Here is a 16,555-nt window from a genome sequence, read left to right on the forward strand (position 1 = left end):
GGAAGGAAGGAAGGAAAGAAGGAAGGAAGGAAGGAAGGAAGGAAGGAAGGAAGGAAGGAAGGAAGGAAGGAAGGAAGGAAGGAAGGAAGGAAGGAAGGAAGGAAGGAAAGAAGAAGAGGGGGAGAGAAGGAGGGAGAGAGAAAGGAAGGGAAAGGAGGAAGGGAGGGATAAAGGAAGGAAGGAAGAGGGATGGAGGGAGGGAGGGAGAATGAATGAAAAAAAAGAGGGAGAGAGACGAGAGAAAGAAAGAAAGAGTAGGTTCCTATTGCAAGACAAAGTCTTTCCCAGGAAAAAAAAAAGTCATCCCTTTTGGGAGGCCACCAAGTTCATCGAGGGTGGCTGGCAGCAGGAAACCTGGAAAGTGGAAGCTTTATATAAAACACAGAAATGATAAATTTCCTTACACTTAAAAATATTTATTTATCTTGGCTGGAAATGAAACAAATTTTCAGCAGTCCACAGATGGTTCACATCTCTTTTACTAATCTTGATCTGATCCCTGCAGTCATTAGTGCCCTCCCTGAAATAGCTTTTATATTTGCTTTGTATATATTTTGTATTGTATTATCTATGTATATTCCCCCCAACAAAATGTAAACTCCCTGAAGGCAAGAATTTTTTGGTAATCTTTGTATCACTGGGGTCCAACACAAGGAATGCCTTACAAATCATGGAATTTAAAATTTTTAAATTCTCTCCTTAAATTCTTATTGAATGATTTTTTTTCCTTTAAAGTTCAGCTCAAATGGCAGGAAATCTTCTTGGATTACCCCAACTAGTAGTATCCCTTTAAAAACACTTTGTATATGTTTTATATATACTTATATTTGCACACATTGCCTACAAGATGTGAGATCCTTCCTTTCCCTTCCCTTCCTTTTTTCTTGGTTTTGTATCCCTACCACCTCTGCTTCTTGGGTAGCCTGACAACATCTAACACAGAGTCTGGTACACACTAAATAAATGTTTATTGATTTATTCATTCTAGCTTTTTATCCAAAAATTCAATTTAATTTAACAAATATGTATTGAGTATTTTCCACATGCTCTGCTATGATGTTGTTGTTTATCCTTCGTTTTGGAAAAGGACCAGTGATATCACAGGGTGATGTCTTGACTTGTCCTTGAGTTGTATTTCAGTGATGCAGATTTGCACACAATCATCAGCCTCTCTCTCTCTTCCAGAGTCATTGAAGTCCAGCGTTGAGACAGAAGCCAGAGTGACTGGGGATGGCCTGGGATACAGTGGATAATCTTGGTGACTTAAGTGTCTGCCCAAGCTCTATTCCTTCCTTCAGCTGCCTTGATGGCTGTTGGGACAAACTGTTTTCACCCACACACTCTACCAGAGCAAGTCTTCACAGCTTGACACCCCACTAAGTTACCACTACTAGGACCTAGGAGGTCTGTCAGGTACTCTCAGTCCGATTTAGCCCACCCTCTGAGGTGAATTTACCAGGGTGTGAATGCCACCAGGTGAGAAGTGGGTATCAGGTGAGCAGCTCTGAAAAGGACTCCTTAGACATCACACCCGAGGTGCTTGTCCTCTCTGAGCACTTCATACACCCTTATACTTGCTATGATCTATGATAAATGATTACACAAGATATTGAGGATACTAAGGGGCTAGCAAAATATTAGAAGACATAACTTCTGGCCCCATTAGTTATGCAAGACAGACTCCCATGCAACAATGAAAGTAATAAAAGACAGATTAGACTGAAGTGCTAAATTCAATAAAAACAAATGTCAAGATATATAGTAGCCATAATAAACTTCCCAGACCTTACTCCACCCCAATTCTAGGAACCAGGTCCTCTGATGTCAACAGCCTGGGGCAACTATACATCAACTTCCACCAAAGAGAAACCAAAACTGTTTGGGATTTTTTGTTTTTGTTTTTGTTTTTGTTTTGCTTTTTATTAGCACGTGTTCGTGTGGCAGGAAGAGTCCAGGAATGATGAGACTTGGGGAATTCACTGACTGTCAGAAGCAACTGACTCCCTGCATCAAACCCCTGAGAAGCCAATAAGCATTTTCTCCCTCCTCAAAGAGGAAGGCATGTTCCCTGCAATGACAGATACTTCTTTCAAGAACAAAATGCATAAATAGGATCAAGGCAAGTCTAAAAAATTCCAGAAAGCCAAACACATTCAAAGGAAGACTGAGACTCACGTACCTCCATGCATTCTTCTGCCCCTGCCAGACTGGCTTGACAAAAACAAAGATACCCTGAAAGAGAATATTATTGGGTTAGACCATAAATCTGAATTGAAGCTGTCCCTTTTTAGCATGAGATAAAGTAATATATTCTGATTCTGAACTCTTTCCTTGAGAAAGAAGTTTGATGGTACCTTGATGGGCCACAACCAATCAACCAAACAACATTTATTATATGGCAGCTCTATGCCAGGAGTTGTGCTATCTACTAGGAATATAAAGTTAAAAGTGAACCAGTAAGAACTGGGAAAAGAATCTAAAAGGAAAGAGCTGTACACATGTGTACATTGTATGTAGTTATTTCTCCCATATGGCAACTTTCCCCAATGTGGTTTCAAAATATTGTAGGTCAGCATAAGAAATTAAATGGGAATTTTTTTTTTGAAGTTTTGTAGAAGCCACAGATGACACTCAAAGGCCAGAAGACAACATAGATTCTATGACCAAACACTTAACCCAGATTTTACAATAAAGTACTATAAATAACCCATAAAAAATCAGATTTCTCTGATATAGAAGTTAAAAAAATTTTACGTGGATTTTTCAGATTGTGGGAGCACCAAGCTCTAAGCTCCATAATATGGAAGAGATAACTATATATAACAGGGATCTAGTACATATACATACCCCCCTCTTAAGCTTGCTCAGATTCCATCTCTCTACTAGGGAACTGCTTGAAGAAAAAGCACGATAACAGATTTTATACTGTAGAGCATGAGAGTATATTCTACAGCTAGTTATGGTTGATCTGGCTATGTGATTAGGAGGAGACTTTTTTCACTGGGTGAATAGACAGAATTGATAATTTCCTCAAAAAGGCCTGAGTCAGCTTTGACCCTCTCTTTGCTGCATTCATGGGAGCAAGCACTAAGTGACTCCTTCATTCATAGCATCCAGTGGGAGACCATGTTGTAAGGGAAAAGGCCTCAGGACCTTCTTCCCCCCTACTTAAGACATGGCCCCTGAGAAGTAAGTTTCTGTCTTTTGCATTTTTATTCATTCTTTTTTATTGTATTACAGAAGGGGATGGATTCTTCAGCTGTGGTAGGGAGGGCAGGTTATAGGAATATAGGAGTTAGGTAAACTACCACTGATGCCCTGGGAAGCAAGGAATAATCTTCAATGGTGACCTTGGGGACCCTAGCCCAGTGGCAGGATACTCAAAAGTGATATAATATCTGCACCAGTGCTATGTGAAAAAATAAGTTAAGTTTGAAGCCTAACCTTCCTCCCTTCCCCTCCCTCTTGATAAGGGAAATTAGGCCCTATTGAGAGAAATGATTGTACTTTGAACTTGCTATATCTTTGAAATAAATATCCCTTTGTAAAAGCTACTGGGTATTAAGTTGTTCAATTAAGTGGAGCCCTCCTTACTTATCTTCCAACAAATGGAATTTAGCCAGAACTTAGAATTTAGCATGAGCTCATGGAAAAAAAAAAAAGATACTTACAAAACCCTAAGGTTATCCTAGCACTCTGAGTGGATATGTAGCCAATCTTGCCCTGAAAGAGAAAACCAGAGCATCCCATGTTAGTATATAAAATGAATGCAAGGTAATCTGAGATAGGGAGTGCACCCATATCTGGGGAAAATCAGAAAATGCTTCATCCAGAAAGTGGTGTTTGAGGTGAATCTTCAAGGATACCAAAAACTATAAGAAATCAAGGGGGGGAAGAGAATATTTTCCAAGAGTATGCAGAGGCAGAGAGATAAAAGATAGAATGGTGTGTATATGGAACAATAGCCCAACATTGTTGAATTATAGAGTTTTTAGCTAAGAGTAACAAAAGAAGATGATAGAAGTAGGAAGGGGCTGGGCTCTGGATTCAAATGCCAAAGTAGGGATAGTTTTGATCCTAGAAGCAACAGAGAACCACTGGAGTTTATTGAATTGAGAGGTGATCGAGTTGGGCACAAGCTTCAGGAAAATTACTTTGATGACTATATGGATGATGGATTACAGTAGAGAGAAGCTTAAAACAGCTACAGAAAATAAGAGACTATTGCAATAGTCTAGACAAGAGGTGATAAGCATCTGAACCAAGATGGTGGCTACAGCACTAGAAAGGCAAACAATTAAAGAAAACTTTATTCCCAAATAAATGACTAATTATGAACATAAATTAGCATTCAAATTATTTATTTCATATCTACATCTCTGCTTCTTTCTTGTCAGAAAGAATACAATGTTCATTTCAGGGACTGCATTTATAAAGAAATTTAGTTTTAATTAAGTAATAGGTACTCTGGTAGAATTCTGCCAATGAACAGAATAATTAATAATAATTCAGTATACACTGTGACAAGATATCTTAATGAATGAATATCACCAGAAAAAGTAGAAGAAAACTCTTGGATTCAAAATAAAAGTAGAAAATCACTTAAAGATTTTGGAAAAATTAAAAGATCAAAATCTTGTAGATTCTATAAAAATATTGATCATTATTGTAAGATTTACAAATATCCTACACTTCAAATACTTCACAAGAACAGTGATCATATCACTGAATATTTCCTTCACTAATATAAACAGCAATCCTTTCAATGTCTTAGTAAATTATTTACATGATTTTTTGCAGCCCAAAAATGTCAGTATCTAGTGACCAATTTTCTAATAATGAAACTTTCCCTATTTATTAAGGTTGTTTCTCAGACAATAGACATATATTTTGTTCTTGTAGATATTTGAAAAAGATCTTTCTCAGAGAAATCTACTTCAAAATTATTTTTTACAATTACTATTGCTAACTGTATTTCCCCATTTATCCCATTCTCTCTCTCGTTTCACTCTAACCCTTCTCAAAAGTGTATTGTTTCCAACTGTCCTCTCTCTCCACTATGCCCTCTCTTCTGTCTTCCTTCCCCCTTCTTGTATCCTTTTTTCCTCCTACTTTTCTGCATGGTGAGATAGACTTCTATACCCAATTAAATGTATATGCTATGCCTTTTTTGAGCCAATTCTCATGAGAGTAAAGTTCCCTCACAAGGAAAGACATTTTTAAGCTTAACACAGTTATTAACATTTTCTTCATTGTTTTGTTATGTCTAGAAAATCTGGAACTCAAAATTTTAAAAACATACATTAAAAATTGTTTTCCATGTAACTGGGGAAATCAAGCATTTGTCAATTCAACAGAAATGAATATTATCCTCAGTCTTCACATATCTGAGTGGATCTGTAAGGAGGAAGTGAATAGTAGATTTTAAAAGGGATGGAAGGAAGAGGTAGTGGGGAAATTTGCCTCCAGGTCCAATGCTCTGTCTACTGTAGTAGTAGTATTTTATACTGCTGCATTTGATAGTGCCAGATGCATTTTGCCACTTTATAATTTACTTTTGGTATATATGACCTAAAACTTCTTTGAAATCTATATTCAGATACCAGCTCCTATTCTCTCCCCTTAAAAATAAAGGATTTTAGATACATAAAATGTGGATGCAATATGACTAGAACTATACTCAACAAAGTGAAGAAGCAAGGGTTAAATATTTCATATTTCAGCCATATTTTTGATTGAGCACAATAAGCCATGGGAATGGGTTGCAAGTTCACAGGAGCTTGTCTTTCCTGTTTGTGACTGACATTCAGCCTGTTCACCCAGTTCACGGATGTGAACAGTTTCTTAATCAAAGACTCTAGCTTTGCACAGAAATAGCATGTAGGTGGTTTACTGAAAACTTCGTAAATTTAGACCTCCAATCTAAGCAAAAGATCAAAATTAATCTTGTTACTTCAAAGGCTCAATTGTGGCTCTACCCCATAATCTATCAATGTTGGGGGCACATGGAGTTCCTCCATCAGGCACAGAGCAGAGAAATGCCATAAAAGCTCATTATTTTGTATTCAACACAGTACATTCAACACTTTGGAAACATCGGTCTTCTGTACCTTGAGGAAACAACTTTTAAAATTCCCTCTCCTGACAAAGGCCATCACAAGTTTCTACTTAGCAAATCCATAATTCTGAGGGTCAAAGCCTTTCCTAAGATAGATGTGTTTAGCTTTCACAGACATCCAAATGAAGATATTTGGAAGCTCTCAGGATAGAATGGGTTGAGAGAATGTTTTATTTCTTTTTGATATCTTGAAAGTGAACATTAAAGATCTTTCATTTTTACTCCTGAAATATTAAAGCAAGAAATGTAAATAGTATGTGCCAGGACAGACTAAAATATGGATTAATTTCTTATATTGTCTACCACAGCTGTTTAATCAAGTGTTTCTATATAGGGAATAAAAGAAAGAAATAAGCACCTACTATGTGCCAGACACTGTGCTATTCATTTTTTTAGAAATCTTATTTCATTTGATCCTCACAATAACCAGAGAGGTAAGGGCTATTATTATCCCCATATTATAGATTGGGAAAATAAGGTAAACACAGGTTATGTGATTTTCCAACAGTTATACAACTTTAAAGGGTCTGATATTGGTTTGGAACTTATATTATCCTGTCTCCAGGCCTAGACCTGTCCTGCCTTCCTCTAAGCAGGGGCCTTCTATCTTTTGCTTCCCATTTCTCTTGAGGGAAACAGCCAACTTCCATCTGCTCCAAACTGACTTCCTTTTTTATCTGCACAAGGAGAATTGCATATCCTGTTGTACCTGTCTGATCTCCAACCTCAGATAAGAAGTGAACTTTCTTCCAACTATTGCTCCCTCTCTTTCACACACCCCTCCCCACATCCAAACTGTTGCTAAGGAGAGTCAATTTTATTTTTGCAATATATCTTTAAATAGGCTTTAAGTCCTAGCTATGGGGCAGCTAGGTGATGTAATGGAAAAAGTTCTAGGCCTCTAATCATTAAGATCTCATCTTCCTGAGTTCAAATCAGGCCTGAGATATTTACTAGCTATGTGACTCTGGGCAAGTTATTTAACCCTATTTTCCTCAGTTTTCTCATCTGTAAAATGAACTGGTGAAGGAAACTGCAAACTACTCTTTGCCAAGAAAAATCCCAAATGAGGTCGCAAAGAATGATCATGACTAAAAATGACTGAAGAACAAAGTCCTAACTAAAATCTCACCATTTATTAGAAGCTTTACTTCTTTTAACTGTTTCCTATTTATCCTATATATAGTTTGCTTGTTTTCTCCCCCAATTAGATTGTTATCTCTTTGAAGGCAAGAACTGTCTTTTGCACACAGAAGGTGCTTAATAAATGTTTACTGACTGACTGATATAAATCTGGCCTATCTCACTTAGACCATTCCCCACATCCTATAGTCTACATACATTTTCATCCACATCCACTTATTTAAAGCTAGAAGTGATCTAACAGGACACATTGCCAAGTAATCCAAGGACCATAAATTGGAGCTAAAGGGTATTTTAGAAGTCATCAAGTCCAAGTTCCTCATTTGTAAGATGAGGAAACTGAGATCTAAAAAGTCAAGTTAATTGCTCAAGTACAAGTACACATTGTACAAGAAATAAATGGCAGCTAAAATTGGAATCCGAATCCTGACCCCAAATTTGACCTTCTTATTATATAATATGAAAAAATAGTAATAATAATAGTTCAAAAATAAACAGTAGTATTTAAGAGATAAAGATACCAAGGATTTATCAATTTTTTTGCATCTGATCCTCTATGTAATTTTTGAGTTATATAGCAGTAAGACCAAAAAATAGGGCTTTTCTAGAATATTTTCATATCCATGTAGCATCACCTCTTCTATCAACTCATAGGTTATCTACTTGACTTTCATTTCAAAGTCATAGACTGTGTTCCCTAAATACTGACAATCATCTCACACTTGTCACTGAAAAGAAATTTAGTAAATTGGAAAGATCACAGGACTAAATATCCAAAGACCTGATTTTTTGTCTTAACTATTCTACTAACAATTCTGTGATATTACATAATCATTATGTCAGCTCCTTAAACTTGATTTCTTCCTCTATAAAAGAAAAAAAGGTTTAGAATCATTGATCTCTTTTTGTTCAGTCCTTTTTCAATTGTGTGTGAGTCATGACCCCATTTGGGGTTTTCCTGGCATAAATATTGGAGTGATTCTGCTATTTCCTTCTTCAGCTCATTTTGCAGATGAAGAAACTAAGGCAAACATAATGACTTGCCCAGGGTCACACAGTTACTACTAGTTCATGGCTAGAATTGAACTCATGAAGATGAGTCTTCTTAACTTCAGGCCTGAAATATCCCCTGTATCACCTAGTCATCCTGGAAGTTGATTACTTGGGTCCCATTCAACTTTAAACATTCATGACTCCATGAAATCTCTTGAAAAGACCAAAATAACTCAGCACAAAGCCATCATCAATATTGTGTCGGGGCGGGGTGAGAAGATCTTAAAAAAAAATAAATAAACCCACCTCTATCAGTAGTGTTATAAAGAATACTTTGAAGTAGTATTATAAAGAAAAGTTTTTCCTTTGAAGAACAGCACATTAATTATTAACTCTATAGCCCCTGGCAAAGTGATAAGGTACCAAGGTTATAGTATGGCTATAACAAAGGCTCAAGTCCCCAAAGCAATTGCCCTGTGTAGAGGGTCCCCAGCCCTATCTCTACCATTAGCCACAGGAAAGGACTGGACAAAAAAGAAGCTGCTCAGGTAGAAGGAAAGAGAAAAAAAAAAAAAAAACAGGAATAGTACATTATAGTGTGAAAGAATGCAAGAGTTGAAGTTACAAGTCCTGGGCTTTGGGTAGTTACTAGCTGTTTGATCCTAGGCAAGTCACACAGTGCTTATATATGTCTACTTTCTTTCTAGTTTGTGCTAATGCAAAAAAAAAAAAAAAAAAGAATTTTGATATTCACTAGATATTTCAGTTTTAGTCATTTTTAAACCAGTAATATATCTAGCATTAGATTTCCTGGATTCAATGGTATTGACATAAATTCAAATTACTTTTTAGAGTGACTAGACCAATTCACAGCTCTATTGCCAGTCCTTACAAATCCTCTCAAAGACTATTCCTGTCTTTTGAGGGTATGAGGTCAAACTTCAGGGTCAGGTTGATTTATATTTATCTTATTAATAATTTAGAACAACACATGGTTGCTAATAGTTTACAATTCTTTTTTTAGAGCTCTATGTTCCTCTCTTTTGACTCATCTATTGGGAAATAACTTTGATTTTTTATATTTGTGATAACTCGCCATATATCTTGGTAATTTGATCATCATCAGAAATGCTTACGTGGAGATTTTTCTCAATCTACAGCTTCTCTTCTCAGCCTAGATGCATTGATTTTGTTCATGCAAAAGGTTTTTGTTTAAATTTCATGTGATTGAAGCTAGCAGTTTTATGTTCCTCAATCTCCTCCATCCCCTTTCAGTTAAAAAATTCCTCTTCTAATATAACTATAAAAAAATCTGGCTCTCTCCTAATTATTTTAATTATATGATCTTTAATATCCAAGTTACATATCTACTTTGCACTTAATATTCTAAATGATGTCAGATATTGGACTCAACTTCATTTCTTCCAGACTGTTTTCCAACTTTCCTGCTATTCTTATCAGAAATGGAATTCTTCTCCAAGTTATTTCTATTCTCAAATTCATTAAAGACTGGATTATTGAGGTCAGTTATTTCTGATTTTTCTTTAGCTAATCTATTCTACTGATCTATTTTTCCATTCTTTATCCTGTGCCAAGTACTTGTAATTATTATTATATTACAGATTCTAAATCACTAATAAGAATTTTGGACAGGACAAAGCTCCTTGGAGGAAAACAGGAAAAAAAAACTGATATTAAACCACATGTTCAAGAAACACCATTATCCCTGATGTATAAGAGCAAAGATGGTCTTAGATATTGGCAAAGTCATCAGTAACTTTATTAGTGTACGGTAAAAGATATTGAAAAGCATCTCCCCTATCCAATTAACATGATATTTGCCTGATCTCTCCCCCAAAGTGTTCCAAATTCCTTTAATAATGACTCTAACCAAATTTTAGAGCATCAGAACACCAAAAAGATGGAATAGAACATTTTCCAGCTGAAGGCAACTTAGAAGTCAGCATCAAAGGTCTGTGGCACCAGAATGGGAGTCCAGCACAATCCTGGTGCAGGATATATCAGCACAGCTCCAGCCCCAGTCCCAGCCCAACCTCTGAATCAGCAGTAGTACTGGTGGCTTCCAGACCTCTCAGCCCAGAGACATCAAAGAGGTAGAAAAGCAGCAGAAAAGGATTGTGAAATCAGAGTGAGAACCCAGTGCACAACCCCAGCACAGACTGAGCCCCAGCCCCAGTCCAGCCCTGGCCCTAGCCCTAGCCAGGACTAGCTTCAGGGAGGTGGGACCTCTGAATCAGTAGCAGTGTTGGAGGTTTCTGGACCTCTTGACCTGGGACAACAGGGAGGATTCATCAGATCAGCAGAAAGGGTCTGTGGCACCAGGGTGAGAATCCTGTGTGCAGCCCCACTCAGCACAGTCCCAAGTCCCAGCCCCAGCCCTAGACAGCACAGCTGCAGTGGGGCAGGGTTAACAGCTCCAGGGCAGTAAAAAATATTTGTAGATTCCTAGGAGGATTTCTGAAAATAGCTACACAAACCCCCTGAAGCTTGGGACAGTGAACCTTACACCCTGGAAATAGAACCCTACTTAAACAAAGTATTAAAAGCTAAGTAAGAGGCTAAGAAAATGAGCAGACAACAAAAAAAGTTTCTGACCACATAAAGTTACTATTGTGACAAGGAAGAACAAAACACACACTCAGAAGATGACAAAGTCAAAGCTCCTACATCCAAAGCCTCCAGAAAAACAAGAACTGGGTTCAGTTTGTAAAAAAGCTCAAAAGAGATTTTGAAAATCAAGTAAGAGAGAAAAAAAAGAAAGATTAGGAAAAGAATTGAGAATGGTACAAAAGTAAATACAAAAAGCTAATAAGGAGAAGAATGGCTTAAAAAGCAAAATTGGGCAAATGGGAAAGGAGGTACAAAAGCACATTGAGGAAAATAATTGCTTTAAAATTACAATTGAGCAAATGGAGGCTAATGACTTTATGAGAAATCAAGATACAATAAAGCAAAACCAAAAAAAAAATGAAAAATAGGAAAAAAATATGAAATATTTTGGAAAACATTGGAAAAACAACTGACTTGGAAAATAGATCCAGGAGAAAGAATTTTTAAATTATTGATCTACCTCAAAGTCATGATAAAAAAAAAAAGTCTAAATATCATCTTTTTAAAAATTACCAAAGAAAACTGTTCTGATATTCTAGAACCAGAGACTAAAATAGAAATTGAAAGAATCTATTGATTACCTCTTGAAAGAGATCCCAGAATGAAAACTCCCAAGTTAAAGCCAAATTCCAGAACTCCCAGATCAAGGAGAATTACAAGTTTCCAGAAAGAAATAATCCAAGTATAGTGGAGCCACAGTCAGGATAATACAAGATTTTGCAGCTTCTACATTAAAGAATCAGAAGGCTGGAAATATGATATTCCAGAAAATAAAGGAGCTAGGATTACAACCAAAAATCACCTACCTATCAAAACGGAGTATAATCCTTCAGAGAAAAGATAGCCATTCAATAAAATAGAGAATTTTCAAGCATTTGTGATGAATAGACCAGAGCTGAATGGAAAATTTGATTTTCAAATACAGGACTCTGCAGAAGCTTAAGGAGGTGATCAGGAAATTGATATCATAAGAGACTTAATAAGGTTTATAAATTTATATCCCTACATAGGAGAATGATACCTATAACTCATTAGAACTTTCTCATTATTGTGGCAGTTAATAGGGGTAAAGTGAACATAGGAAAAAATGTATTAGTCACTTCTTAAAAGAAACCACAAAATGGTTTCACTGGGACAGTATAAACAAAAAAAAAATGGGAATAAATATAATTTTCCTTAAAAGTAGCATTTATCTAAAACTATGCTACGATAAGGATAAACCACAGGCTTTTTCAATAAGATTAAATATAAAGCAAGGATGCCTATTATCACCATTACTATTCAAAATAGTGACAAAAATACTAGTCATAGTGATAAGTTGAGAAAAACTTAATAACCAAGGATAGAAAAGAAACAAAATGATCACTTTTTGTACTTGATTATGATTGTTTATTTACAGGACGACAAAGAGCCAACTAAAAATTAATTGAGAGAATTATGAGCTTTAGAAAAGTTGCAGGATATGAAATAAACTATCATAAATCATGAGTATTTTTATATATTACCAACAAAATCCATCAGGAAAAGATAAAAAGAGAATGTCTATTATAAGCAAAAAGTACAAAATATTTGAAAGTCTACCTGGCAAAACACACACAGTAAATATATGAATACAACTATCAAAGTATCTTTATCAAAAAATGCAGATCTAAATAATTAGAAAAATATTAATTATGCATAGATAGGTCAATCCAATATATAAAAAGTAAAGTGTGCCTAAGTAAATATACTTATTCAATGTAATACCAATTAAACTACAAAAAATTACTTCATAGAACTAGAAATAAAAAATAAAATTTATCTGGAGAAACTAAAAGATCAAAAATCTCAAAGGAAATAGGAGAAAGTATGGGAAGAATAAGGACTTAGTAGTAAAAGTTCTCAAAATATACTATAAATCATCACAAACAACTTTTATTAGTTTAAAAAATAGTTATATCAGTGGAACAGATAAAATACACAATACATGAAAGAAAATAAGCACAGTAGCATAATGTTTTCAAATAAACAAATATCTCAGCTATTAGAAGAAGAAAACAATATTCAATAAACATATTTAGGAAAATTCAAAGCTGTCCAACAGAAATTAGATAAAGTCCAATTTAGATATGAAGTGACATTATAAACAGAGCAAAAAAGAAATTGCCTATGAAATAGCAGAAGAAATGATGAAACAAGAGTAGAAAAGATCACAGTCTATAAAAATAATAAGTTTGATAATATAAAATTTAAAAGGTTTTATACAATTCAAACCAATGCTAAATTTAGAAGCTAAATTAGAACCTAATTTTAAATTAGGAGATTTAAAATTAGAAGAAAAGAAGATAAATGAGAGAAAATTCTATGTAGGAAGTCTCAGATAAATCTCATTTTCATAATACATAGGGAATAGGTTTCAAATGTATAAGAATAAAAGCCATTTCCCCATTCATAAGTGGTTAAAGAATATATACAAACAGTATTCAGAAGAAGAAACTCAAGTTATTAATAGTCATATTTAAAATGCTTTAGATGACTAATTTTAAAGAAAAACAAATTGAGGTTTTATGTACAATTATGAGGTTCTACTTCACATCCATCAGAATGTTAAAGTTGACCCCCCAAAAAAGAAAAGTAGCAAAAGCTGCAGGGGATGTGGGAAACTATTTACTTTAATGCACAGTTTCTGGGGTTGTAAACTGGTTACAATATCCAATCTGCTGCCAAAGCCTGTCAATTTCACCTTTGCATTATCTTTCAAATATTATCTTATCAAATATTTTACCAAACAATATATTAGTATCCCAGTTTTCCCACATCCCCTCCAACATTCATCATTATCTTTTCCTGTCATCTTAGCCAATCTGAGAGATGTGTAGTAGTACCTCATAACTGTCTTAATTTGCATTCTCTCTGATCAATAGCGATTTAGAGTATCTTTTCATATGACTAGAAATAGTTTTAATTTCATCTGAAAATTGTCTGTTCATATCCTTTAATCATTGATCAATTGAAGAATGGCTTGAATTCTTATATTTGAGTCAATTCTCTATATATTTTAAAAATGAAGTCTTTATCAGAACCCTTGAATATTAAAAAAATTTTTTTCCTACTTTATTGTTTCCCTTCTAATCTTGTCTGCATTGTTTTTGCTTGTACAAAGCCTTTTTAACTTAATATAATCAAAATTATCCATTTTGAATTCAATAATGTACTCTGGTTCTTCTTTGGCCACAGATCCCTTCCTTTTCCACAGATTTGAGAAGTAAACTATCCTTTGTTTTTTCAATTTGCCTATAGTATCACTCTTTATGTCCAAATTATGAACTCATATCAACCATATCTTGGTAGAGGGTGTTAGGTATGGGTCAATGCCTAATTTTTGCCATACTAATTAAGTATTTTCTAAACATGGTTTTGTTGTGGTTTTTATTCAGTCATTTCAGTCATGTACAATTCTTTTGACCTCATTTGAGGGTTTCTTGGCAAATATTCTAGAGCAATTTTGCCATTTTTCTTTAGGTAATTTTATAGATGAGGAAACTGAGGCAAACAGAGTTAAGTAATTTACCCAGGGTCACATAGCTAGTAAGTACCTGAGGCCATGTTTGAACTCTAATTTTCCTGATTCCAGGCCCAGCGATCCATCCATCCATAAGTTCTTCATACCTTATATTTTTCGAAATGTGTTTAAAAAAAAAAAAAAAAAAGGAAAGCACAAAAGAAAAATTCTTTTATTGGACAATTTTTTTCCTCACATTGATTGCATAGCAATTGGAATCCAGCTAAGATTTACAGTTTCCTAACTCTGCTTTGTGTTATTCTCTCCCTTTTAGAAATTTGGGAGCCCAGGAGGAGCCCATTGGCTTTAATTTAAATAATAATTGACTGTTCCATTCATAGCAATAACAGCCACAGATTGCACAGAGGAGGGATCCATCCCAGACCCAACACTTCTAAGAACTAAAATATTTTGCAAATCTTAAATAATATAAAGTCTAGCTTTTAATATGATGAGAAATCTTTTTTTTTAATATGGTGAGAAATCAAGGCGGGGGGAAGAAGTAAGTAGAGTGAATAAGTGAATGAATCAAAGCTGCAAAATAGTTCTAGTTGCTTTCTAGGGAAAAAAAGGAAGATCAAATATACTGCATCATCAACACATGGAAGAACCAGCAAGAAAATATCTACAGGTTTTTCAGAGTGTTGCCCTGCAGAACATTCCAGAAATGCCCCCAACCACCAAACATTATAGATTTCAAACCCTCTAGTTTACTTGTTGCTTAACTCTAAGGCAAATAGATTCTAACCTCCTCACTTGCTCATAAACACATCTTGGTAGTTGTCCTATTTGAATTAGTTACTAAACATCAACTGACTTCTTTCACTACTTCCAGGTGTCAGTCCAACTAAGGCTATGGGAACAAACCTGGAGGGAGGAAGGGAGGGAGGGAGGGAGGAAGGAAGGAGAGAAGAGAAAGGAGAGAGAGGAGAGGAAGAGGAGAGAAGAGAGGGGACAGGAGAGAGGGGAGAAGAGAGAGGAGAGAGGGGAGAGGGAAGAAAGAGGAGAGAGGAGAGAGGGGAGAGGGAGAGAGGAGAGAGAGAGAGAGAAGAGTGAGAGAGAGAGAGAGAGAGAGAGAAGAGTGAGAGAAAGAGAGAGAAAGTAGAGAGAGAAAAGAGAGAAGAGAGAGTAGAGAAAGAAGAGAGAGGAGAGAGAGAGGAGAGAGAAAGAGAGAGGAGAGTTGAGAGAGCGCGCAATAAGTACCCAGCCTAAGGATCAGAGAGAAAAAGAAAAGGGCAAAGCAGAAAAGGAGTTCCAGTTTCATGCTCGTTCTTACCACTTTAAAAAGAAAAGAAAAAGAAAGAATGAAAGCCTGTAAACCTGAGAATAAATCCACCTGTGGGCTCCTATCTCTCCTGAGGTCACTAAAATCCCTCCTCTTTGTTTGCATACACTTTAGAAGCTACTGAAGAGAAGCCGGGCCAATGAAAGTCTTTTCTAACCAAGATTAATTACTGATTTATCATTTGGGAAAGGTGAGCTCTGCATTCAGCAATAGCCCAGCAGAAAGGAGTGAGGAGGCGGAGCAGCTGATTTATGTGCTTGGGAGGTGACTAATTAGAGCTACTCCAAGGAAGATAAGGAGCCACCAAAGGGGGATTGTGGAAAACATAATGAAAGGTAGGAACTCAGGCAGCCCAAGGGGGCGGGGGAGCAGGGGGGAAATGAAAGGGAGACAGGAGCCCGAGCCAGCCTGCCCAGGAGGGCAAGGGACGAGAAAAGGAAGAGAAGAAAGGTAGAAATAATGTATGGGCTCTGTGTGCTACATTTGGAAAACCACCAGGGGATAGGAAGAAAAAACTCAAGTCCTCAATGGATCAGATAAGGCAGAAGACAATATTCTTTGTTGCTCATTTTTTAACATGTTTTTTGGTTGTTTTTTTTTTTTTTTTTTTTTTTGCTTTGTTTCCAAAAGGGAAAAAAGGAGCAATGTTCCCTCTGTAACAGTACCATCTGGGTTACCTCAGAAGTGTTTGGCTGACGATCCTTCAAGAAGCTGGAGAAACCAGAAAAGAATGAAGCTTGTTATCCCATTTTACAGATTGGGAAACAAGCCCAAAGTGATTTGCTAACCAGATGAGTGTCACTCTGCAAATTCAGGCAGAGTCAATTTATTTAATAAACAAAAT

At 35.9% G+C, this 16,555-nt stretch overlaps 1 long non-coding RNA gene across 2 annotated transcripts; it reads right to left on the reverse strand.

Annotated features, from left to right (window-relative positions):
* Positions 1-951: 951 nt before the first annotated feature.
* On the reverse strand, positions 952-3,730 carry LOC127552420 (uncharacterized). 2 transcript variants are annotated; one of them, XR_007951374.1, is made up of 3 exons: positions 3,672-3,730; positions 2,180-2,232; positions 952-1,235 (listed from the first exon to the last, which is right to left on the reverse strand). It is a non-coding gene; the product is annotated as an uncharacterized LOC127552420 (long non-coding RNA). The 2 variants fall into 2 exon arrangements; XR_007951375.1 differs by having other exon boundaries at positions 952-1,310.
* Between the last annotated feature and the right edge of the window lie 12,825 nt (positions 3,731-16,555).

The sequence above is a fragment of the Antechinus flavipes genome, chromosome 2, assembly GCF_016432865.1.
Source record: "Antechinus flavipes isolate AdamAnt ecotype Samford, QLD, Australia chromosome 2, AdamAnt_v2, whole genome shotgun sequence".
Taxonomy (NCBI): domain Eukaryota; kingdom Metazoa; phylum Chordata; class Mammalia; order Dasyuromorphia; family Dasyuridae; genus Antechinus; species Antechinus flavipes.